The sequence below is a fragment of the Microtus oregoni genome, unplaced genomic scaffold (genome assembly GCF_018167655.1).
Source record: "Microtus oregoni isolate MIOR12 unplaced genomic scaffold, Mior012 000009F_ref0000495, whole genome shotgun sequence".
Lineage (NCBI taxonomy): Eukaryota > Metazoa > Chordata > Mammalia > Rodentia > Cricetidae > Microtus > Microtus oregoni.
Window position 1 is genome coordinate 9954553 of NW_024543068.1, and position 13172 is coordinate 9967724.

The 13172-nt window shown below is 48.7% G+C and overlaps 1 protein-coding gene and 1 pseudogene across 6 annotated transcripts in view; one reads left to right on the forward strand and one right to left on the reverse strand.

Moving 5' to 3' along the window:
* Adck1 (aarF domain containing kinase 1) overlaps positions 1-13172 on the reverse strand; it is a 103868-nt gene that overhangs the window by 41131 nt on the left and 49565 nt on the right. The window lies entirely within an intron of this gene.
* Positions 144-606, forward strand: LOC121452452 (annotated as a pseudogene).

A 13172-nucleotide genomic window follows, 5' to 3' on the forward strand; every position in this document is an offset into this window, starting at 1 on the left:
CACGTGCCTTTGATTCCAGCACTGAGGAGGCAGAGGCAGGCAGATCTATGAGTTCAAGGCCAGCCTGATCTAACAGAGCGAATTCCAGGCCAGCCAGGGCTACACAGAAAAATCCTGTCTCAAAAAGAAAAAAAAATGACAAAATGATTTCTGCTCCTCTTTCTGTGCAGCGTTTTGGTCTGTCTGAGGTGGGCTGTTCTCGAATCACGGAGAGGCCGGGGGCACCGCAGCATGAGGCTGATGTGAATCCACAGGCCGATCGCCTCACAGAGGCCCACCTCACCAAGAAGCTTCTGGACCTTGGTCAGCAATCGTGTAACTACCAGCAGCTTCGGAGAGGAACCAATGAAGTCACCAAAACCGTCAACAGAGGCACCTCTGAGTTCATTGTGATGGCAGCAGATGCTGAGCCCTCGGAGATCATTCTGCACCTCCCACCACTGTGTGAAGACAAGAATGTCCCCCGTGTGTTTGTGACCTCCTAGCAGGCCCTAGGACGGGGTCTCCAGACCTGCCATTGTCTGTTCTGTTACCATCAGAGAAGGCTCTCAGCTAGAGCAGCAAGTCCAGTCCATCCAGCAGCCTATTGAAAGGCTCCTGGTGTAGGCCTGTGGCCTCTGCCCTTTCCTGTCTGTTCCCACCATACTTGTGTATCATACCGTCTGTTAGCATGTAGTGTTTTCAGCCAGTTTCTATTATAAGTATTGTACTACATCTGTTTTTTTGTATTTTTTATATGTCTTACAGGGTTGTTCTGTCCCATCTCCCCATCTTCTCATACCATTTTTTAATCTATTTCACTTAATCTAAGTGAAATGATACCTGATGTGGGAGTGATTTCTTTCTAATCTGTTGCTTTCATTGGTTAATTAATAAAGAAACTGTCTAGGCCCATTTGATAGGCCAACCCTTAGGTGGGTGGAGAAAACAGAACAGAATGCTGGGAGAAAGAAGCTGAGTCAGGAGTCGCCATGATTCTCCCACTCCAGACAGATGTAGGTTAAGATCTTCCCTGGTAAGACACCTCGTGGTGTTACAGGGATATTAGAAATGGGTTAGATTAATATGTAAGAGCTAGCCAATAAGAGGCTGGAACTAATGGGCCAGGCAGTGTTTAAAAGAATACAGTTTCCATGTAATTATTTCGGGGTTATAAGCTAGCCATGCGGGCGGCCAGGTGCTGGGGAAGTAGCCCGCTGCCCCTACTACAACAGATACCTAATGCAGAAGAGAGGCAGACTGTCACAGTTTAACGGTGGGAAGAACCAGGAAACACCTAAGCCAAGGATAGTGTCTGCTATCACCTGCGAACTCATCCCTCTGTGCAGGACAAGGTGACAGTAACACTGGTCCCTCACGCCTTTGTGTATGAGATCTCCATATATGCTACCATGACTGAAGAGCTTTCTTTGGGGGGCAGCCCCTCCCGCACACTGTCATTTGAAGAGGATGTCTGATAATGTTAGGCCTATGTCCAAGCGCCATTTATTAATGTTTGTATGCTTTTGATATGTGTAACCTTATATTCTCAGCCCACTCCCTACTGAGGGTATCAAGGCAGTAACCATTCAAAGGGATGGTCTACAGACTCAGAGGCGGCCTGAGTTTGACTGCCTGGATCGAAGAGTGACAAGGACAGAATAGTTAATTCATGTTGGAACAAAGGATACCAGGGCTGAAACTTAGAGCAAGAGACGATGCTATCAGGAGCATCCTGTCCTTTGTTGAATGGGGATTCCTTGTGGAGCTGTTTGACACCCACTTTGGGAGCCCTTATCCCTTTCTCCCTCAACATGGGTCAAGTGTATTCTCTATCACACGAAGGGAGTGAAATAATGTTGTTCAATCTTGAGCATGCTAATAAAGAGTTATGTTCATATTTCATTTTAAATGAAAGAAAAAATGTGGAAAGCTATAGATGAAGACACACCTAATGTTGACCTTTGGCCTCCACACACAAGCACACATTTATACACACACATGCACCACAAACACAGAAAAGCATACATGCATACACACATGAATAGTTAGAGGGTCAGTGACCTCCCTGCCAAGCTGCCAATGACATGCCCATCTGCAAAGCTCCCCTCATCCCAGGCAGTGTTGAGTCACTGTGACAAAGAGAATACGAACTGTGAAAGACAAAATATGGACTTTCCTGGCCTGGGGTATGCATAAAAATAGCCTGTGTTCCCAACCCAAAAGCTGTAAATGTGCTCTTACATGGGATAAGAGACTCAGCAAGTCAGAAGGAGTCAGCAAGCCTGAAGTGAGGAGAGCAGCCAGGACCCAGTGTCACAACGGCTCAGTAGGTAAAGGTGCTTGCTCCAGGGCCTGGTGACGTCATTTCAATCCCCAGGTCCCACATGTGGAGAGGAGAAAACCAATTCCCATAAGCTGTCCTCTGACCTCCACATATGTATACACACACACACACACACACACACACACACACATAAAAATGTGATTTAAGAAGGGATGAGGGGAGCCGGGCGGTGGTGGCGCATGCCTTTAATCCCAGCACTTGGGAGGCAGAGGCAGGCGGATCTCTGTGAGTTCGAGACCAGCCTGGTCTACAAGAGCTAGTTCCAGGAAGGCTCCAAAACCACAGAGAAACCCCGAAAAACCAAAAAAATAAATAATAAGAAGGGATGAGGGGAAATGAGGGTGGATGCTGGCACCTTCCTCTCCTGCAATGCCCACCCCGACCCCCACACACATTTAATTCAGTCCTCAAGTATGCCAACGCATCCTCTCCAGCTCCCCAACCTTGGTCCAAGCAACAACACTTCTTGCCTGGATGACCATGAAGACACTTGACTGGTCTTCCAGATAGTTCCACAGACCAGCTACCATACATTAGACCATGCTGTGCTTCTCACAGGGCCCACGGATGGCTGCCGGTCTCAGATCTCCTGAACACACACAGCTCACTTCTCCCAGCCACTGCCTGCAATCACCCTCAGTCTTGTTCCTGACCAGAGTGCTTATGCCCTGAGGCATATACAATTTCCAGGTGTGCATCATGTCCTTCTGTCCCTTAACTACCCTTGGCTCACAATGTCCAAACCACTTGCTCTGGCAGGCCAGCTTCACCTCCTGCACTTATTATCCAGAACACTATGTACTTCTCCTTGGGACACTTAAGCAAGTGTCACTGGAGTTTTATTGTTGGGATTCCCATAACCAAAAACTATGAGCTCCCTCACGGAAGCTTGTTCAACTACATAACACAGGACCACACAATAAGCACGATGGTCAGGTGAGGGTCCGGGAGTGCACAAGCAGGCAACGCATTAGAGACGACAAACCCCAATGCCCCAGCCTTGGACACTTGAGCTGTGCAGACTTAGAGACACTGTCCTCCCTGCTTCTACTCTTTCAGTACAAAGAGATTTTTCTTTGGACCATCAGCTCGCAAAAAAACAACATGGAGACTTATTAATTATGAAAGCTCAGCCTATAGCTTATGTTTGTCCCACTAGCTCTTATAACTTAAATTAACCCATTTGTATTAATTACATTTTGCCTTGTGGCTTTTTACCTCTCTTCCATCTTGCACCTGTTTCCTCTACATGTTGTCCTCTGGCATCTCTCCAGCACCTAGATTTATCTTATCTTCTTCTTTCTCTGCCCACAAGTCCCACCTAACCTCTTCTTGCCTATCTATTGGCCATTCAGTTCTTTATTAAACCAATAACAATGACACATCTTCACACATCGTAAAGAAATATTCAACACTCCAGCATGACACACCTGTACTGCCTAAATTGGCAGCCAGCTCAGGACACTTCACCTGTGTAGAGGTACCCAAAAGCCTTCTTGCTCCTTCTCTCTATGTCATGTCCTGTGTTGTGGTATATTATTTTAAGATATGTTATAATTGTTTATGTTGTGGATTATTTGTTTTAATGATGCAAAGATGTACTGCATTCTTTTATGGTGCATTTGTTTAACTCTGTGAAGCCATGTTACTTTGCCTGTCTAAAACACCTAATTGGTCTAATGAAGAGCTGAACAGCCAATAGCAAGGCAGGAGAAAGGATGGGTGGGGCTGGTGGGCAGAGAGAATAAATAGGAGAAATCTGGGAGGGATGAAGGAGTGAGAAAAGATTCGCTGACCTTTCCAATCCCATGAAGTTGTAACCCTTTCCTTCTAACTTGAAATTTCCAAACTATGTTCAAGGTCCATAGCAGTCAACATACACACAGCAACATATAGGTACACACGGTCAACTAACATATATACCCAAGCCTGAATCTCTATCTAGATTCAGTCTACACCCCGGTTAAAGATGAATGCACACTGGCACATAAGTTGACTCATACTACATGTACCTGTACAAACAAACATGCATACCCAAGTCTGATTCTCCATCTGGAGTCAGGCTACATCCCTGATGAGATGTGTATACACATGAGTGTATACATGCACTCAAACAAACATCCATGAAATAGGACCGCCACTAGGCATCAGGTTATTTACCTGGTTAGAAATGTAAACATGCACACACACACACACACACACACACACACACACATAAACATGCAGATATAACACACATATATACATACACACATATATACATACAGATATTTGTATTGTGTACACACAGGCATATATACACATTCACACATGCAGACACATAGACACATATGTGAATGTGCAATATAGGTGCATACATGCACATTTAGACAGACACACCTACACATACATGCATATGGAGCATACATTCACACAAACATACATGCACAAATACATGGACGCACATATATGTGAATGCATATGTATGCACATACATGTACATGCATTCACATGCACAGGCACACACACACACACAAGCACACACTTATTCTCTTCCCATGGGGTACAGGCCCCAAGAAGGGGCACTCCTTACAGCAGGACCTCCGGAGCACATATTGCCACACAGGCCCAAGTTAGGAAATGGATTTGTTCCTGAAGCGCCATAAATGAAGCAGCAGGCCCACCTGGCTGACTCATAATCAGCATAAAAAATTGATTAGCCCTTTCCAGATTAAACATTATTGTTTCAGTGGTGAACATAAATCAGCTAGACATGCAGAGCGCACCTCCCTCTACTGCCCAAGGGCAACATCAGGTGGAAAGCAGGTGAGGAGAAACAATGATGGGGGGCTCTTCCTGGAAGAGAGCACCCCTCCCTCCAACCACAGCTTGCACACAGAACAGAGGCTTCTCCAGAGGCGCATGCCAGTGCCTGACCATCTGTCCTTGCACTTCCTGAGGCCTCCACTTAGCCAACAGCTAATTACTCTTCAGGTAACAGGTCAAGGGCAGCCTGGCATGGAAGGCAAGATGGCAGACCCAGGGGAGACCAGAGCAAGGAGAACAACCTCACTTTCTCCTGAGTGAGTGTCACCAGTTTCACCAGACCCAGTGGCCTTGAACCACGCCCACCTCCTCTTAGGGGTGGACTAACTAAAGTGGGTGTGTCTCTGGAGTCTTGCCACATTGACCAAGCTCCTCTGCCCAGTCCCTAGCTCATTCACTGCTGTGTGACCCTCATTCATCCAATGTCTCTAAGGCTCACCTTCCACATCTAGGAACACTGGGCCAGGGACCCCAAACACACCTTACCAAGCTGCTCTGGGACTAAATGAGACCACGTTCTTGAAAACACCAGTGTCCATGTCAGACAGAGGAGGCACTTAGCAAATAAACAGTAAATAGTAGTAGCAACAGCAGCAGGAGCAACAGCAGCAGGAGCAGCAGGAGCAGCAGCAGCAGGAGCAACAGCAGCAGCAGCAGCAGCAGCAGGAGCAGCAGCAGCAGGAGCAGCAGGAGCAGCAACAGCAACAGCAGCAGCAACAGCAGGAGCAACAGCAGCAGGAGCAGCAGCAGCAGGAGCAGCAGGAGCAACAGCAGCAGGAGCAGCAGGAGCAGCAGCAGCAGCAGGAGCAGCAGCAGCAGCAAGAGCAACAGCAGCAGGAGCAGCAGCAGCAGCAACAGCAGCAGGAGCAGCAGCAGCAGCAACAGCAGCAGCAGCAGCAGGAGCAACAGCAGTAGGAGCAGCAACAGCAGGAGCAACAGCAGCAGGAGCAGCAGCTGCAGGACCATTAGCAGCAGCAGCAGTAGTGGCAGCAGCCCCTCCTCTGCCTGCCCACCTTCTCTTAGGAATCACAGGAAAGCAGTCCCCGGCCAGGACAGGAACATCCGTGTAAAGCACAGGCCAGAGAAAGTTGGCTCATGCTTGGCTGTCAGCAAAAACGAGTTTCCCCTCACGTAAGAATGAAGAAAATGGCCCTACCTGCTCCCTGGATCTTGCCTCTTCCCAGTTGCCCCTTCCATGTGAGCATCTTGACTACAGTCTTGGGAACTGACAGCCCTAGGGGCAGCCATATGTAAGGAGGTTAAAAGGCTGGAGCATTAAAAACTGTGCTCCCTTTGCCCTGGGTGTGCAACCCCACCTCCCAGTTACTCCACAAGACTAAGTCCTCCCTGCCTACAATGGCAGCTGGTTTAAGAGCATAGGGGTATCAGTTGCCTCCTCTTCCCGCAGCCACACGACCACTTGCCACGTGGCAACCCCTGAGTTCTCCAAAAAGAATTCTCTGGAAGGCTTATCCTGGAGTCCACTTCTGGGAGAGCCCAAACTGAGAACACCCACCACGTAGTGAGTGCTAGCATGCTATGCTCTATGGCAGACTGGCAGAGCCTAAGCCCCACCTCTAGCCGTCTCTTCTTGAACCATCACCAACAATGAAACCACTTCTAGTTCAAGAGGAGACAAGGAGACAACCCCTGCTCTGGCCTAGCCCCCAGCAGCCTGCAGAACCACTCCCCTTCTTGCTATCAAGGCGAGGGAATTCACAGGCTCTGTTCTGGGAGGTGATGAGGATGCTGCAGGCCCTCTGCCAGCTCTGGGAGGCCCAAGGACAGCTGCCAGCTTCTCCAGAGCAATAGCCACAACATCTGTCCTCTACCCCTGCCCAGCTGGTAACACTCACACTCTGAGATCTAAGGGCTGGTAGGAGGAAGTACCATTAATCCTGACCCACTCCACAGACCCACCCCCTATGACATTGCACTGGTACCTTCTATTAGTTCTTCACTGTGGACTCTGCCTAAAGCATCATTAGATCCATGCCAGGCTTTGCATGCACATGTTCCTGTTCGAGAACACACACTCACACATACACACGCTATTTATCTACCTATCTATCTATCTATCTATCTATCTATCATCTATCTATCTATCTCTCCTCCGAGTTTACTTATATATACTTTACTATATAGCCCCTGACTAATGTCTCAGGGTCTCTGACTCTTCAACTAGGAAGTATGAACGTGAGGATGTCACCTTGACAGGATCTAGACTCTGGGCATATCTGAGGGATTTCTAGATTGAGTTAACTGAGGTAAGACAATTCATCCTAACTGATGAATCACAATCACAAGGGATGAGGAGGTCTTGAGTAGAATAAAAAGGAGAAACGAGCTGAGCACAAACACAATCTCATTCTGTGGCTTAGCTACAAATGCAGTGTGAGCAGCGGCCTCGCAGGCCTGCTGCCGTGAACTGTGAGCAGCGGCCTCGCACGCCTGCTGCCGTGATTCCCTTCCCATGGCTGCCTGTGCCCATGAACTGTGAGCAGCGGCCTCACACGCCTGCTGCCGTGATTCCCTTCCCATGGCTGCCTGTGCCCATGAACTGTGAGCAGCGGCCTCACACGCCTGCTGCCGTGAACTGTGAGCAGCGGCCTCACACGCCTGCTGCCGTGAACTGTGAGCAGCGGCCTCGCACGCCTGCTGCCGTGATTCCCTTCCCATGGCTGCCTGTGCCCATGAACTGTGAGCAGCGGCCTTGCACGCCTGCTGCCGTGATTCCCTTCCCATGGCTGCCTGTGCCCATGAACTGTGAGCAGCGGCCTCGCACACCTGCTGCCGTGAACTGTGAGCAGCGGCCTCACACACCTGCTGCCGTGACTTCCTTCCCATGGCTGCCTGTGCCCATGAACTGTGAGCAGCGGCCTCGCACACTTGCTGCCGTGAATTGTGAGCAGCGGCCTCACACGCCTGCTGCCGTGAACTGTGAGCAGCGGCCTCACACACCTGCTGCCGTGACTTCCTTCCCATGGTTGCCTGTGCCCATGAACTGTGAGCCAAATAAATCTATCGTGAAGTTGCTTTGTCAGTTGTTTCGTCATAGCAACGGAAATGAACTAATACTGAGAAGACAACTACTGAATACTGTATAGCACCTGGCAGAGGCCACGTGGTCTTGATCTGTAATGTTACAAAACAAAATAGGGAGGGCTCATTCTCTCCTAGGGGCAAAGCTGTAAAGAGAGTGGAAATGACCAGGGCCGTCTGGTCCTGGAGAAAACTAACTGTAGTGAGTACGACGTGCAGGGAGAGGTTGAGAGCAGAGACACTAAGACTCAGGAAGACTACACCGAAGTGTTGTGGAATAATCTTTTTGTGCACTGTGAATATGTGTCACTCTGATTGGCTTAATAAAAGGGTGAACGGCCAATAGCCAGGCAGGATTTTCAGGCACAGAGGATGCTAGGAAGAAGGGTGGAGACGGGAAGACACAAAGGAAGCAGGAAAGCGGGATAAACAGTACAGAGATGAGGTAAACAAGCCTCGGGGCAGAACGTAGATTAATAGAGACGGGTTAATTTAAATTCTAGGAGATAGTTAGAAACAAGCCTGAGCTATCAGTCAGTCTTTCATAATCAATAATAAGTCTCCATGCCATTATTAGGGAGCCTACAGTCTGGACGAAAAAACCCAACTCCACCAAAGTCCACACCTGCCCCTCCTCAAGTTCATGTTCCCCTAGAACTTAGGCACGTACGTTAAAATCCTTGAGTTGCAATTAGCTAAGTCAAATGAGGTCATACTGGAACAAGGTGGACCCTCAATCTAGTGAGGAATGGCCTTATAAAAAGGGCAGGTGACAAAGGAGTCTGAGGTTCGGGCTGTGCAACTACAAACCAACTCCAGAGATTGGCAGCAGCTGGCAGGAGCTGGATGAGAAAGGGCAGACCCTCCCCAAATCCTGCAGGGGTGTGTGTGTGGTTCAGGCCCAGCTTCTGGAACTGGGGGAGAATGACTTTGTCTTTTCAAGACACCCACCTGGACAGCCAGTTACTGAAAGCCTGGCAAAAACAACAGAGATGTCTCTTCTCAGACCTGGAACTGCAGTCAGAGGAGGGGTGGGAAACTTGGGATTATCCAACATAGAGCAGACGCCTGCCCCTACACACCAGGGATTCTGTGGCCTGGAGGGATGGATTATGAAAATATATTTTCTTCCAAGTCCACAGGAGACCACAGGGTCTCAAGGGAGGAGTGAAGGCTCCTTGGGTCCTGGGATCCAGTGATTCCTCAGGACCAGCCTCTCTCTGAGGCACTAAATTTCCACTCTGGACCATGACAGTCCAGGAGGAAGAACACCAGATAAGAGCAGGGAGACACGGGTTCGACTCCCCATTCCGCCACCCAGATGTCCCACACCATGCAAGTTTCCTCGCTTAGATATCGGGGTTGAACAAGAAGGCTTCTAAATCCGCACGACCCGTCAGTCTGGGTTCTTATGGGTTGCTTCTGCCTAATCTACCTATTTATCCACAGACAGTGTGAAAGAAAACAGCTGTTTGTCAAAGCCCAGGAAGACCCGGGAACCAGAAGCTTCCTGCATATGCTTTGAGGGCTCGATACATCGGAAGCACAGCTGACAGTTCCTGGCATTTACCCTACAGCAGGCCCTGTGCTGCGGATGGCGTGTCTGGTTTTTTTAATTGACATGTACTAATTGTGCATACTTATGAGTGTACAGAGATGACATCTCGATACGCACATACAACAGGTGATGATCAAATCAGAGCAATCAGCATGTCCATCACCTGGACCGGTCCTCATTTCCGTAAACTGAGAACATCTGAAATACACAGCATACTACTGTGAGCTGTAGTCACCCACCTGGAGAACACTACTGTTTTTCCTCCTATCAGACTGCGGCTCCATACCCTCGGCCAGCCTCTCCACAGCCCTACCTCCTCATACCCTTGTCCACCCCTGGTGACTATTCTACTGGCTACTTTCGGGTGGTGAACTTCTTCGGCTTCCATATATGAAAGAAAACCTGCCAGCATTTGCCCTTCAGTGCTTGGCTCATTTCACTTAACACAATGATCTCACAATGGCATGTCACTGCAAGTAACAAAATTTCATTCTTTTTTGTTGCTGGATAATCTTCTCTCGCGTATATGCACCACGTTTTCTTTTGGGCACTTCGATGGGTACCAAATCTTGGCTCTCACAAATACTGCCTGATGATACAGATGTCTCTTTGCATGCTGACTTCTTTAGAAATGAACCCAGCAATGGGACCACTGAATCGTATGGTAGTCTCATCTTAGCATCTTGAGGAACCTCCACACTGTTTTCCACAGTAGATCAGAACGTGCAGGAGAGGCAGGGAATACTGAAACACACCAATAACCCCAGAACCTGGAAAAACGGGGCAATCTAGTCTACATAGCAAGTTCCAGGTAAGCAAGGGCCACACAGCAAGATCCTATCTCAGACGGGGAAGAAAGTGTGGGAAATTCCCAGTTCTCTATGTCTTTATCTTTCTCGCTAGTGTCATTTTAACTGGGGTGAGGTGTCTCATTTTCAGGAGATGGGTTGTGAAGAGGTTGAAGGCTGAGGCGGGGGTTTTGCTGTGTATCCCAGGCTACACTTGAACTCACTATGTGTCTCAGGCTGGATGCCAACTTACAGGAATACTCTGGTTTCCTCCTTCTGCTGGGCATACACTACCACTGATTAGCAATGGTGACTGCTTTGCTCAAATACTTATTAGCCACGTGTGCTGTGTCTTCTTTTGAGATCACCTGCATATTTCTTGCTGTTACTTGTTCTTGTTGCTTTTGAGACAGGGTCTCATCATGTGGCTCTCGTAGGCCTAGAACTCATTATGTAAACCAGGCTGGCCTGGAACCCATAGAAATTCTCCTGCTTCTGCCTCCCACGTGCTGGGACTGAGGGAACATATATCACATATATTTCTTAATAAGTCTTTTTCTTTTTCTATTGAGGTTGGGTATGGGGTTTTTACTGTGGATTTTATGCCTTCATTGAGTAGCCAGCCTGCAGATACTGTCTCCCACTCTGCGGGTTCACTTCAATCGGTTGACTGTTTTCTGTGTAGAAGTTTCTTCAGTTGACAAGATCCTGGTGATCTAGTTTTTGCTCTTGTCTGTGCTTTTGAGGTCTTACCTAAAATACCACTGCCCCACCCCAGGTCCTGAAATGAAGCATTTCCATCCAAACTGCCTGTATCTTCCAATCCTTACCCCAGCCCTACTAATACACAGGTTCTTCGAACACCCCACCTACAGACAAGGGAACCACGGCTAGAAAGATCAGACCCAGGATGGCACAGAGCATCTGGAACTCAAGCAAGACTCCAAGTCCAAGCCGAATAGACTCTCCATTCACCTAACACACCACTGCTAAGCACTTCTGGATGCAAGCCCTGGGCAGTGCCCTGATGAGATCCCAAGATGCCAGTGCAGAGCTGACCAGACTGTAAGGCATGGCACAGGATTTGGGTCTATGTCATATGCTTCAGTTCTACAAGACAGTCCACCTAACCTGCCCGAGGAGGTTAGTGACGGTTTCAAGAAAACAGAAACAACCCAATTCCAGAATTCCATTGAACAACATTTATCGATACCTACTGTTGGGCACCATGAGAGAGCCAGTACTGGAAAGTGACCAGCTATAGGTGTCAAAAAGGGTCCCTGAGCCGGGCAGTAGTGGTGCACGCCTTTAATCCTAGCGCTCGGGAGGCAGAGGCAGGCAGATCGCTGTGAGTTACAGAGAAACCCTGTCTCAAAAAAAAAAAGTCACTGATCCTGACCAGGGTATCCGAGGAAACCACAGGAAGCTCAGGACCCCTCCTGAAATCACAGCTAACCTAGCAGGCAGGTGGTCATGGTGGAGGCTAGACATGGAGGTTCAAAGAATGGGAACAAATCCAGGGAGCACTTGGGGAGAGGAGAACAGAATAACACAGGGCAGATGTGGGAGATGGGTCAGCAGAGGAAGACTCATGACACTCACGGAGGACCTAGGTTCAGTCCCCATCACCTACACGATGGCTCTCAACCATCCGTAATGCCATCCCAGGGGATCTGACACCCACCTCTGACCACCATGGGTCCCAGGCATGCATGTAGGCAAAAGATTCTTCCACGTAAAACAAATAAATCTAAAAGTAAAAAATAAAAATAAAAGGACAGGAGCCCAGGGTGGCCCAGGCAGGACAGGCTACAAGACTGAGAGGTTCAGCAATGCCTGCTCTTCTCGCTGTGGGGCTCTCTGGACAGCCACGAGGGCCACACGAGCCCAGGTTGATATTATTCAACAAGTTACAATAGACTGGGCATAGTGGGGCACGCCTTTAATCACAGCACTCAGAGGTGCATCTCTGTGAGTTCGAGGTCAGCCTGGCCAAATAATGAGACCCAAAACAGCCAGGGCTACATAGTGAGACCCTGTTTAAAAAAAAAAAAGTTGCACCAATCAGAAGGAGACTAGAGAGGAGACTCAGCAGGCAGAGAGGAAGGAGCAGACTGAGGAGGACTGGGCAGGAGTTGGGGATATCAAAAGAGGACCAACCAGGCTGTGTAGCCACTGCTCGCCTCTCCTCCAGTAACTAATGGCAAGCCATCCATTGTGGCTGACGTTAATGCTTCCCGCCATCCGTCTCCTACTCATTAAATTACCATTTTGTGGCCAAAATCTCTCCCTCTCATAATTGATAAAAATCTCCTTTTGATGTTCGGCATTGTTGGGGGAAAATGTTTTTTATTCTTCATTGTGTTTTTAATATAAATGTATTTTTTATCAAGATCTGCCGGGAAGGCAGGACGAGGACAAGCCTGCAGGAGGGGTACTCTCCTCCCGCCCCACACTGATCCTTCTGTTCCGTTCCCAGAACACTCCCTTGGTGGCCTTCTTAGAGACACTCTGGGGAGACAAACCAGGTGCCAGGACAAACAAGGGTAGCATTCAGGCCAGGAAAAGCAGGTCAAAGGATCTATAGATGACTGTGGGCCAGTGAGGCTAGCTGAGACCTGAGAACAGGCAAGCTGACCTCATCGGGCCCCTG